Source organism: Coturnix japonica, chromosome 3 (assembly GCF_001577835.2).
Source record: "Coturnix japonica isolate 7356 chromosome 3, Coturnix japonica 2.1, whole genome shotgun sequence".
Classification (NCBI taxonomy): domain Eukaryota; kingdom Metazoa; phylum Chordata; class Aves; order Galliformes; family Phasianidae; genus Coturnix; species Coturnix japonica.
The window spans coordinates 21,756,026-21,769,976 of NC_029518.1; the positions used below are offsets into that span (position 1 = coordinate 21,756,026).

At 36.9% G+C, this 13,951-nt stretch overlaps 1 long non-coding RNA gene across 2 annotated transcripts in view; it reads left to right on the plus strand.

Annotated features, from left to right (window-relative positions):
* Window positions 1–12,919: 12,919 nt before the first annotated feature.
* Window positions 12,920–13,951, plus strand: part of LOC107311199 — a 32,809-nt gene continuing 31,777 nt past the window's right edge. Inside the window, exons 1-2 of one of the 2 annotated variants that reach the window (XR_001553921.2) lie at window positions 12,920–13,042; window positions 13,633–13,751. This is a non-coding gene — a long non-coding RNA (uncharacterized LOC107311199). The remainder of the gene's footprint in view (window positions 13,043–13,632; window positions 13,752–13,951) is intronic. The other variant, XR_001553925.2, reaches the window with a different exon arrangement.

Sequence of the window (13,951 nt, forward strand, 5' to 3'; positions counted from 1 at the left end):
CCAGAGAGAATAATTGAATAATTTTCCCACTCTCACAAAAGGAAATAGAACTTACAGAGTCCGGTCATCTTTGCTTTCCTTACTGCATTCTCCTTCCTGAAATTGGAGGAAAAGATTTATTTTGAGATAGTGATGTTTCCCAGAGGGATTGCAGCTCAAATCTCAAGAGAGTTGAGCTTTTGCAACCTCAGTTGCTGCCAAAAAATTCTTCTCTTTCATGACTTTAGCTATGGATGACCTATTAAAAGTCCTGTCCTGCTGTGGTTTATAAATATATCTTAACTGATAGATGAATTATTTCCTTCACTTAGGCTATTGTTATGTAGTTAAGATATATTGCTAAGCAGAGTTAGTAAATGCACAGCTCTGCAGCAGAATTACTATATTGCCAAATCAGTTGTCTTGTGTTTTCATTTCTTACAATTATGCCCTGTGTATTTTTACCTTTCTGGCATTACTTTGACTCAGTTTGGTAAGTGTTGTCAATCATCCTTGCATGATATAGGAAACAATACTAGAAAACAAGGTCTTGACATTTTCAATCTAACAGAACAGCTCTGTTGCTGATATTGTCTGGCTGCCTAACAGATGGTCTAGTGTCCCATGAGAAGACAGCCACTTCCTCACATAATAAACAAAGAAGAAGAAGTTGTCTGCAAACCATTAGCATATTGTAAAGTTAGATGCAATGTCTTGATATTGTCAGAATGGGTTCCTCAAGCACATTTCTTTGATATTCTGTCATAAGTTAGATACAAGACAGCATTAAATCAAAATCAAAACTTTAAGAGGCTGCCAGTTGATTAACTGTTCCTAACAAAAGAATGCCAGTAAAAATATTCTCCATTTTCTAAATATTGACAACTGACTAACTGATAATAAAGGTCTGAGTATGGGTACCTTTTATTAGAGGGAGACACGATTATTCAGTCCATGTGTCATATTCCCAACAATGTGGGGGAGATTCCCTTCCCCTTTTTCCTGTTTACAAATAAAGACATTAGTAGTTCTAGTGCTGTTCTTCTTGAAGTGCAGATTTGGTATTGTATAGTGAAGGCTCATGAAATTATTGGCTGTATTAAGGGTATTTTGCCTTAAAATCAAAAGATAACAGATTATGCATATATGTATATAAAAGTATGAACATATATGTGTGTATATATATATAAATGTATGTTGTATTTAATAGTATATGTATAATGTAATTATATAGAGAGAATATACAAGGGCTTCTCTGAGGTGAATGCCTCCTATTTTATGATGTTGGCCCACAGTGTCAGAAGCAAATGGTGGTCTTATGGCAGTAGAGATTGAACCTTCCCCCCGGTATTCCATTACACGTTGTTGCAATATGACAGATGGCAGTAGAGCAGCTGTCTGAGAAAATGGTGTCTGACATGGAAGTGTGTATGAAGCAAGGAAGTGGAATTGAATTCCTTGGTGCAGAACAAAATGGCACCCACTGACATTCATCGAGCCTTGTTGAACATTTCTGGAGACCAAAAAGTGGATGTGAGCACAATGAGACACTGAGTGGCTGGTATGTTTGAGCAGTGCTGACAGCAGATCACCTCTGCTGATACAGATTCTTAAGAGCATGTCATGCAGTCTCTTGTTTGTTGCTGGTGAAAATGCATAGGAAACAGTGGTGACTGTGTTGAAAAATAGTATTTTGTAGCTGACAATTTGCTCCATTAATTAGTGTTAATATGCTTTTTGTATGTTGTAGTTTCTTTGGAAATATACAGGATGCATTACATTCAGAGCAGGTTACTTATATACGTTTGTCTATGGCTGATTATTTTTTACAAGAATTAGAAGTAGAAATAAGTGACGTGTGTTGCTATTTGCAGAGGAATGAAGTTTGTTGTGGAGAAGCAGGTTTTGCATCTTTTAAAAAGAGTACTAAATATGGAGTTCCAAAATTAAGCTACAAATTATTCTTTCTGATTCTGCCAGGAAAACAAACCAAACCATTTTTGTACATCTTTTTTAAACCAATGACTTATGGCACTGTTGGCACAGCATCTTAAAAAAAAATAAAATAAAAGGAGGAAAAAGTGGGAAAAAAAATCACCTAAATTCCAGATGTGTAATACTATTAAGTTTGGAGATCATGGTGCTGCTGAGCAATATGCTATTTACTTACTTGTTCTGATAGGCTTTAAGTCCTTCACAATAAGAGTTCAAAACACAAATAACTTCAGTGATTTGTGGGGGGGGGGGGGGGAAATCCAATCTGGATAGATTTAGTTGAAGATCTCTTTTCTGTCTGTCTTGAAGATAGGAAAGTTTTAAAGCTACAACCAAAGTCTTTCATGGGCATTGCTAAAGATATTAAAGGAAGTATTCTAAGCTGAAGCACTGCCAAAATATGAAGAGAAACACTACAGACTGTTTCTGTTTGACTGTTATCAGTTTTATTGCTCATATTTCTGTTTCTAGAACGCAGTATTAGCAGAGAAGAGTTCAGAAGAAAATATACTGAAATTAATGTAAGCCCCACTTAACAGTTTCTTATATTCTGTGCTTTACACTGACTGAAATGGCTCTAATTTGGTAAAAATGAGTAGAACTAGGAGAGGGATTTTTTCAGGAAGATTAGTCATTTGAGTTTTTACGTTCATAATATGTGAATAAATATGCAGCTTAACACATATTTCCTAAAGTATTTTGACTTTTTAGATTGTTGGTTATGCTTAAGTGGTACTTCTTCCACTTCACCTCTTTGAAAACATACAGAATTTTCTCCATAGTCTACAAGGTAAGAAATTCTATACGTTTTCTGGAAGCACAGATCCTGAAAATGCAGCTTCACTTTTCATTTCTTGTAACCAAACTTGCAGTTTGTGTTCCTATTTTATTTGAAGATGTAAATGGCATATTACTAGAGTATCATAAGCCATGTACATTGCTTATGACATTTCTTAATTAGTGAATTCAGATCATTCAGATGCACTGTAGGAAACAGTTCAGTAAGTTGAATGCTTCTACAATAATTGCAACTTTTTTCTCTTGTATTGGTGCAAATAATTATTCTTAGTGTCAGAAAGTCTTATAATGCCTCCCTCACAATGGTCAGTGATGGAGTCTGAGTCAGCCTTTTGGATTACCAAATTACACTGCTTAAGTGTTTGTTCTGTACATTGATTTGAATGCGAAACTTTCTCCCTTTGCATTTTATGACCTCTGATCTCATTTTTCAGAAGAAAAAGATGACATCCCACATGAAATCAAAAGCACTAATGCTACTGATAGCGTGATTCAAATGAGAAATTAAGAGATCTGGTTAAAATGTTGGAGAAGAAAGGCAAGGAAGGAAATCAGTGAAGGAAATGTTTTGTGCTGATCTTAACAGCACAGCTAAAGTCTGAGAGAGCTATTGTTTTCAATTTATATCAACAGATATGGCTGGGGGTTCTGGCTATAGATACTGTGATCTGATATGTATTATGGGATTCTTCAGAGATCTGGTTGATCTCTTGGCTTCTGCTGCTTCTGTTCTGGCACACTAGGTAGCAAGTGACACTTGGTACTGGAAGTGCAGATCTCAGACCATAGCCCTGGCTGTGGTTTGACAGTATGGTTATCAGAAATCTCTAACAAAAGCGAGAGCTATGGCTCACCAACCTGAGTCCCTCACTGCAGCAGACAAGAACATTCCTGCAATCCTGTTTGTAAGTCCTAATGCCCTTCATGGTGAACCAGGCAGCTTCTTGCTTGCACAGCCCTAGCAAGCTGAGCAAGAAGCACACTGCTACAGCAGCTGGGGATTTTCCCCTAGTTTCCAGTCACATTGAGAGCTGTGCCAAGCCCTTTGCTCTCTGTGCTGCTCAGAGCAGATGAAATAATTGAGAACATTCAAGTCATTCTTGGCCTACATGTTGCTGACCTAATAAGCCAAGTTCCCTTACTTGTCTCTTGTTAGACAGGCTATCCATTCCTATTATCACCGGAATACTCCTTCTTTGTACATTTTCCAGTCTGAGTTTACCTTTCTTAAATGTCAGTGATGAGAATTTATATGCACAGCCTCAGGTGAATTAGTACCAGGGCATGGTACAGGAGTTTTAATAATTCCCTTTTGTACCTTGCCTGAAGCCTTCTGAGATTGCATTTGCTTCTGTAAGTGCTGACTGTGATCAAATAAAATACCATGCTCACTTTCCTCCTTTGTTGCGTAAATCATAGTCTCGGCTTGTAAAAGAAACTCTGTTTTTCTCCTGTTGATATAACACTGCAGTCTGAACTCTGTTCATTCCTGTGCACTCCTACATGGACAGGCCTCCCTGGTTCTATGTGGTCACCAGCCTTCATTAGAGAGTACGCTTATGTTGCTTGTTATCAAACTCATTAATGAAAGTATTAAATATGCCCTGTTCCTGCCTGATAGCCTTTTAGGTGCACATCTAATAACCTTCCAGTTCTTCAGTTTACCTTTTGATATAATCAATGGTCCTTCAGTTTTTTGTATATGTAATAAAATGCTGGTACTTGAACTCACCATTTCCATAATAAACTGATTTCTTTCTTTGGAAATGTTCCTAATGATTCCATGAGAGTCAGCTAATTTCCTTCTTTGTGTAGACAGAGGTACTTTGTCAGAGTGCTGCAGGAGTAGTGTGTCACATCTACCTTTGTCACACCTCATATGTATTTTATTCTCTTTTCTTTTTACATTCAATTTTCCTTATTTTAACCTTAATGTTTTTTCCTAGGTTCTTGTATGTTTCTAAATTACAGCCCAGGATGAGTTCTATGGTTGCTCATATTAGTCTTTTCCCTTTCTGAAGAGGGGGAACTAGGTTTTTTATTCTCCAGCCATGTATTATGAGGCAGTCAGCATTTTTGTATGGAGACTACTTAGTATTTTTGACTTGAGTGCATTTCACTCTGAGAATTTCCTTCTATCCTGTACAGCTTTTACACTAATTACCTTCTTCTGTGCTATTGTTCAATTTCATTAGAAAATGAGTTTCTCTCAACAGCAATAACAAGATCTTTGTGAGTAATTTCCCAAATATCATAAATAAAATCTTTGTTTCATTGTGTTCTTAAGTGCTTTGTTAACCCCAGACAAAGAGGGGATTTTCATTTTTGAAAGCAGAATTCAGATATCAAATCTCTCTCTTTCCTCTGCCTTTCACCTTTAGAAAATCTTCTCATGAAAGCGTATGTGATTTCTGAGGTGGGAGTAAGGGGCCAAAACCTGACTTTTTCACACCTGCCAGGTCTGTAGCACCTCTAGCCTTTTTCTTCAGGGCTACAATAATTAGATCTGTGTGAAGTTTCACACATAAAATGGAACTGGATGATTCTGGCTTCTAATCAGGTCAAAAGCTAAATTCCTCTGGTGTGCAATTTGTTGCTCTTGGCTGAATTGCAGCCCTCTAATCTGGAATTGTTAGATCCTTAACTTTAAAATATTCACTTGTTAATTTATTTTATATATTTTTTTGGCAGTAGATAGAGAATCACCACATCACACAGCTGGCAGTTTGGTATCACTGCTGACATCTTTTCTCCACACCTTGAAACCTAAATTGCAGGATGTATTTCTGTGTTCTATTGCAACATCTTTTTGCTGTTCTAATTACAGGAGAACATGTGGATGACACAAAGCATCCAAAAGCCTTGACCCAACAGGCTGATCCACTGCTAACATGGAGCAGTGTAGCTGCATATTTGTGCGCTCTGAGGAGTTGGCCCCAAAGGTGACAAACTCACTTAGGAATTAGTTGTGTATTCTGTGACTGATAATACCAGTTTAAACAGGAATGTGTAGTCTAGCATAGCAGTTTAAAGTTGTATAAACTGACTGTGACATTGGTGCCTCTCCCATAAGAATTACAAGCTCTGTTCATACAAATTAGGGTTCTTAGAAGAATAAGGTGAGGAAGCTGTGTGCATAAGTGGGCACATGACTACAAGTTTTAAACAATGTCTATTGTAAAATTTCACATCATGCCAAGTGCCTAAAGAGCTAGATGCCTGTTTGCTGCATGCTTTCTAAAGTCAGACTGCCAGTGTTATTTTGTTTTTGATGTACTGTAGTACTGAAACCTTTCCTTAAGCTTCCTGTGTCCTTCCGAAGGGCACACAGTAGACAGGCTAAGCTTGGCATGCTCTCATCCTGCATGCACAGTCTGGCAAAGACTACAGATAATTGAGAGCACAGTTGGAAAATGCAGCTTTCCCCCTTTTCCCTGATGAGAATCTTAATAGCAGTCTTTACTTTGGCAGTTGATCACTTCTATCAAGATAGAGTTGCCTTTGGCCAAGCCTCTGGGATCTCTACTAATCTTTTTTAAGTCACAAATCATTTCTTCATTCAGCATGTCATTTGACATATTCAGTGTTATAAATTAGTTCAAGAGGGTGGACACCCAATTCACCTCCTCACCAAGGGCTCAGTTCTCATGTTTTCTGAAGTTATTTATCTTTGCTTTAGGGGACAATGCAGTTTTACTCACTTACTGCACTATCAAGAGAACAAGTCCCTTTGAGCCAAACACCTGCTTTCCTTTTGAAAGCATGATGGGGAAATGCCTTTTAGAAAAGTTTCTATTTATCTACTTTCTTAATTTACCAAAAGTTCCTGATTGCTCTAATCCCCAGAGATTTGGTAAAATGTCATAGCAGACCAAAGTCAAAAAGAAAAGGAAAATTAACATAAAATTAACATGCCTTTCTTTTGCCACAACAGAGACAAAACAATGGCAGTGTGCCCTCAGGGCTACCAGACCCTCATTGTGTGTCTTGTACTCAAAATCCACCTGTGAATGGTCTCTAACAGTAGATCATTTAGGGGCTGTGAGATAAGCCTTGGGAGACTCTGATGCCAATGCAATTTGGAAGCCAGCTGAAACACACTAAATGTTCCTTCACCTTCCAGGCTCCTTACACAGAAACTTCCTCCCAGATTGGAAATAGAGATGGCTACATTTGTTAGGAAAAGCTTAGGATATTCATGGAGGCCTTGATCTATCATAATGTCACTCTTTTTTCATCAATTGCTCTTCTGTGACAGATTTAGAGAAAGATCATAGAATCATAGAAAGAAGTCACAAAACTTTATTCTTCTTTACTCCAGTTTTGACAAGGGTTTAGAAGAGTTCAGCATCTAAATCTTATTACATTCCTAATTCTCTCAGTATATTTGAAAGTTACATTTGCGTTTTTTTCCCCTGTAGGTTCTAAGGTGATGACCTTCAGACATAATTTGACTGTGCTGTGCAGTACTGCCATGACCTCTACGTACACCAGATCCCCATCCTTGCAGTGTCCTGTCGTGCCACAGGAAAAGCTGTTACTATAGCACATCTGAGCACTTACAGCACCAGGAAATCTTAAGTAACAGGTTCTGTTCTGCCAGCTAGCAGATAAGGAGTACAAATATTCCAAGGAGAAAATTCACAGCAGAACTCTATTTTAAACTCTCAGCACATTTTGGTGCAGAGCACGCGAACAGTAAGTTTCATGTATATAGTGTATCTTAACTATATATTATATACTACTCCATGAGCAGTTGAGAGCACATATATATATATATATATATATATATATATGGACTTACAAATAGCAACTCTGACATCTTATGCAACATAAAATGTTAAGTAGTTCAATACATAAATATGCATCTAAATGCCAGAAATACTGCATAAGCAAAATGCTGTATTTATTAAGAAATGTATGTATTTGTACAGGCAGAATAAATTTACGAGCATGTTGTCTCTATCTGGTAACCAAATATATTTTTGCTCATTTGCATTCTTATTATTGTACTGAAATAGTGTCTTGAAGTTGGCATAGCCCTTTCATGTGAACAAACTAGACTCTTTTAGGAACTTCAAAAATCAATTGTATGTGATTAAACTAGTTTAGCCAAGAGAATATAATGTATAAAGGAACAAGAGCCTGGTGCCTTTTATTCTGAAGAAAAACTTCCACAACAGTAATCCCATGAACTCTGACATGATTTGGAATAGTAAGAAATAAGAAAATCTGATAAACTATGAAGTGTATATGGATATAAACATTTTCATTTTTTCTTTTTATCTCCTTAAAAAATTTAATTGGATTTTGACTAAAGATTATAGTGACTAGGTACAGAGGCTTGATCACAGAAATATTACTGAAATCATTTGTCTCTGAATCTGTTGGAGAGAAGCCTATGCCCAGAGAGAGCCCTTGAGTTTTAAATCCATTTTCATTCAGGTAACATTTTAATTTGCTATCTTTCTCCTGAATTTGGTAAGGACTTGCCTCAGAATGGCTCAGTACAAATTAATTCTCAGAAATTGCTACGTTTAGAAAAATGGCAGTTCTCAAGACCAGATACATAATCTCATACATGAAACACACCTTGGGTTTTATTCATTTCTCACTGACACAAGGTGTAATTTAGTTGTCTAAAATGGAGTCATTCATGATTTACGTCAAGAACATGCCAACAAAGGCTATTATTTTTTAACGTGCAACCAAACGACATTTAATTTTTTCACATTCACTCTGCAGTGTTGTTGTATGCATCCTCGGTGGCATTATTAACTGGAGCTTTTCAAACAGATGAAGTATGTTACTTACTGTGGCTAAATTGTAATGAAAGAAGAGATGGCTGTTTGCCAGTAAATGGTGTGTAGCTTGTAGAAGCATGTAATTACATAAATCACAAACATATGCAGAAGATGTTTTCTCTTTACATTTAACTGGTGTTGCCTGGAGCTATAGCTGCTTGCAACTCTATTTAATTACCATAATTATTTTAAATGTGTATATCTGGGCAATCTTTGAGCTTTATGAGAATGTTATTCATACCTTATCAGTAAAAATCTAAAGGGTCCCATTCTTTCCCCAGAGGGGCAGCAGTAACCAGGTTTCTCCAGATTTCAGGCATAGAGTGATTGCAATGCTTATAACTTTATTTTGAATTACAGGTTTTTTAAAAACACAAGGCTCTGAAACTAATCAAGTTTTGAAATCTCAGTAGATGCTATAATTTCCTGGTAGGAAATTAAGCATTGTACATTGTTTGTGGAAAGAAAGTACCTGGAGATATCCCCATTTGCTTCTTTTACATCTTAATTTGCTGACTGGGTAAATGCTGTTTGGCCAAACAGATTGACAAGTGTCTATGAAAGGTACTGACTGTTAAAATAAGCACTTCCTATTGGAAATGTCAAAAGAATCTGTCTGACTAGCTGGAATTTTTCAGTTACTTTTATCAAGCAGTCAAATAATTTAGAGTGGGACACATAAAATTCTCCTGTGCACTAGAATAAACCCAATTCAGACAACTGATGCTAATGTAGTTGCCCCAGATTTACCACAGAATAATACATGCTTTTAGTTTTTCTCTCATTTATGTCAGTTTTATATATGTTAATTAACTTCATGCTATTGATCCTGGTCAAGCTGCATGTGGCTTATACCAATACATTAGTTCTGATATATAGATGGTTGGCCAAAGTATACATGCCTCAATTTGTCCTAACTAAGGTAAACTAGTAGGCATAGAGCTCCTCAGTGAATACAGTGGAAATGGTAAGACCCTTGAGAATAAGAATTTTGATAGCTAAATAATCAAAAGACCAAACAGCAGAAACCATGAGGAACTGTCACACATAACTGGTAGAGAACACTTATGAGTACAGACATGGAATCAGTATGCACTGAAAGAACAAGAAAAGTTTTATGACAGGAGATAATATTAGTTCAACTCTACAGTTTTTAAGAGAAACAACATCCATTACATAAACAAACAAACACAAAAAAACTAATGCCAGTGATGACTTTGACTACACAAACATAGCACTTCTAAACCATTCAGTGTCAGGGAAATAGGATGATGGTTTGCATCTTGTCTTTTTCATCAACTGCTATACTTAACATTGCAAGTGATGTCTCTTCAGAAAGCTTTTGTAAGTCATGAGGTCACTTTTGTTTAAGTGTAATGTGACTTGCCAGCTGTAGATCATATGTGCAGTTTTGTGATATGGCTTAGTCTTTTCTTCCACCACCCACGCAAAAGCATGCACAAAGCATTTTTTTTTTTTTTTCAGAGATTAGTTACTACATTTTCTTCTGAAAAAAAATAAATAAAAAATGCAAGCCTATGGGATCCCAGTGAGCAATGCACTTTCCACATCATAGTGTGGTTTGTTTAATAACCACAAATTATTTCAGGTAATTTGGCACCTGTTTAATTGCACCCACAAGGATTTCCTCAACAACAAAAAGGTAAAAAAGAACCACCCCTACTATCAACGCCATCAGGATGAGCTAAAGACAAAATTTCCATTCATTAAATTATGATTAGCTTTGCTACTACCTTGTCTGTCAGATACTCATACCATGCTGCAGCCACACCACAGGGAAACATTTACATGAAGTTATGAAAAGGAAGATGATGGAAAGTGATACTTTTCTCACATATTAAAATGACAATAAAATCTCTTGTATGAAGGTACGAAGTACAACAGTCAGTAAAAATGCAGGTTATAAACAGCTGAAGTTAAAATCCAGTCAAGGCTTTGTCGGTCAATATCTTTTGGTGCAATGAAGAACATAAGGATAAACACAGTATTTCCTAACATTGAGGAGAAATTACTACGGACTTGTAGTGTGACTTCTGCTCTTTATCATTTCACTTACTTCCAAATCACAGTGTGACTGAAAGACTCTGATGGTGACATTAACCTGCAATCTCTGTAGCATCAGAAGCTATATTGAGGGTGATATATGCCCTGTCAGTAGGTTACAAACCTCTTTGATGAATAGCAGAAGAATGTGGGAATAGGAAATCCCCCTGGTTTTGCCTCTGGGAAGAATATATCTTGGTAATTTTAAACCTAACGCTGAGGTTTAGAACATTCGTTTTAGTATCTGATATTGCAGAACTGATGTGAAATTCCACTCAGTTTCAAGTGTTTTGGGTTCTTTCTAGCAGCACGAAGAAACTTCCATCCAGCCTCCCTGAACTATGTTCTCTGAGACTTACCAAAGGTAGTGTCATACTAAGAACAGGGTTACTTATGAAACAGCAGTAACAGCAAGCCATTACGCTTCTCCTCATGAAAGCCATGCTTATTATGGCTTTTTTTCCACAGATAATCTTCCCTATTTCATGTGTCAGAAAGGAGCCAGCAGATTAAATTTTGATTTATTTTAGAAATCTGACTGAATATAAAAAAAATAATAATCAAGCAAATTGATTTAACATAGTTTTTCCTTAAAACATGGGCAAAAATCTATTTATACCTGATCTAGTATCCCTCAAAATAAAATAAAAATGTGTATCTCAAGTGAAAAAGAGACTGTGGCCTGAGTAGCAGTTTCATTGTTATCAGACTACTGTCCATGTCTCCATTATTTCAAATGGCTGTGGTTTGGCTCTGATTGTTACATGCTCCAAAGAGTCTACCTCAATATGTATTTACTTCATATGTGAGTGTGCTGTAAGCAATCTGATCTTATTTTGTTGAAATCCTGCTTTTATCATGGTATCTTTTCAGTCAGGTTTATTAGCGATTACTTACATAAATACTTCTACATTTAAACTGAAAAAGAGATCTAAGTGATAAGAATTTTACACAATGGACTGCTTTGGAATAGTTTCAGCCTGTATTTCTAATGCATTTCAGTGGATTTCTTTGTATTACGACTGAAACTGTTGCATCATTGGTGGGAGTAAAGGAAAAGAAAAAAATAGGCTCTACATGTTGATTATAATTCAGTGGCATCTGTGAGATAAACGTTACTGCATGAAGATATTTCACTTGACTTTGAAGTCTATGAGATTGGTATAAAGTTTGCAAAACATCTATCCATCTGTTAAGAGTACGTGGTTAATTCCTCATCTTAAAATTGTACAATGAAAGACTGTAGTTTCTGAGACTTAAAGGGGCTGGATATGATTACAAATTAAACTGTAATGTAATATGGGCTTTTCCAGTCAAGTTTTCCAGTGAAAGTTGAGGTTGGCTAACTAGTTCTTTCCTGTGCCCTGCCCTATGGATCCGATCCTTCAGGGCACCTTGGCAAGAGACTAGCAGATATTTTAAACCTCTAATTAATGCCAAGTATTTCACTTTGCTTTTATTTTTAAAACATGAAAAATCCTAAGCCAAAGAAAAAACAAATATTTTCCATTTGCCATTCATTACAGATGTCAGACAGCCATAAATATAGAAATGGTCAACTGCAGGTGCAGCCCAGTTCTGCTGTGTAATGCACACTCTGTTCCTATAACACTACTAAAAATGGTCTGGCTGGCTAATAAATAGCACTAACATTACATAGTAAAAAGTGAAAATTAATGTGAATGCTGCTGGTGAGCTTGTTATATTAACAAGCCAACCGTGTAGTATCAGTAGGTATAATGACAGACAACATAAACTTTTAAGAGCTTCTGCAAAAAACTTACATTCCTTTCAGTGTTAGGAATTAAAATTCAATAGTGTCATGTAACTTTATTTACCTGTATTTAGGAGGAAAAACATGCAGGAATTTTTAAATTAAACCCACTATCTGCTTCTGAAAAAACTCTTTGGGCTTAACCTTGCATATATCACTGTTATCTTACATAATCTACTGGTAAAGCCCTGTTACCTCCATCAAAGATTCTGCCCCTTGAGCAATAGCCTTTGATAGCTAACTGATAGAGAACTGATAACCCCTTGCTGATAATAAAACCTTTCCCACACCCAGAGCAAGAAGAGAGCGCAATCTAAAATGGTAGTGAATAGAGGAAGATGATAAACAAACAACAGGCTAATTGATTTCTTCTCCCTAGACACAGAGCTATGTTTGACCAACAGTCCCTCTGGCCCCATATCCTTTTGCTGATGTTCCATGGTACTTCACCAGAGAGCATACCTTATGCTCCTTTCTGAACTTTCTTCCAGATCCTGTCAGCAGTTGAGAAAGTTTATGAAATAGACTCATCTTGACCAGTATATCTAATAACTTTAAACAAACCTATCAACTCCATATTGCTAATCCTTCTCAGAATCCACTTTGATCTCTGCATCATCTAGTGTCAGTAAGTACCTCAAATGAATTATCACAGCCTTTGCCTGGGTGAGTCTTAGGACCCCTGCATTTAAAGTTGTACGTGAGTATCAAAATTACATGCTTGTTGTGGGGAGGTGGGAAATAAGGAGGTGTGAGGTGGAATGATACAAAGATGGTAACAGATATTCAAAAGGTTAGTCGTAGGAAAAAAAACACCAATATGAATGCATTCATTGGGAAATACTGAAACAATCTCCACCAAGGAGCAATCTCCAAGAGATGCTGCCGTAGTGGTGGTCAGCCCTTAAATGAGGTGTAGAGGAGGTGGAGTCAAGCTGCACCCCTTCCACCAACGTTCACCTGTGCTCCCACAGCTGACCGATAGTTGCTTCAGCTGATTAAGAGGTTCAGACTGTAATTACCAATATTCCCATACAGGAGAAAATTCAACTTATTATTTTATACTACTGTTAAATTCTTGTCTCAGTCAAGTTAACATCAAAACTAGGACTTTGGTAGGAGATGAATCAATCCTGAAGTTATTTCATTATTGCTTGCACCTGTGACCAACTGTAATTTCTCTAAGAGTGAATACATTGAAAAATTTCTTGTCTCCAGATGGATCCTCTCTGTGACTTTAAAGCACCTTGGCTCGGTTGGAGGTACTGCTGCCCAAAGCCAGTTGTAAGTGTGAGGCCAACAGACGTGGATGCCAGTCAGGAGCAGGGACCCAGCAGGTTGGTCTGTATTCTTTACCTACTGCCGTGCACATATTTGCATGAGGTTTGGTTCGCATGGGCTTTAAACAAATAGAGGGAGGGAAAAGCCCTTTTCATACCAAACAGGCAGAAGAACAGCACCAACTAACAAAGGAAATATAATGTAGAGCAGAATTTGCTGTCTGTGGGTTTTACAGCTGCTTTGGGAAATGGCTGTG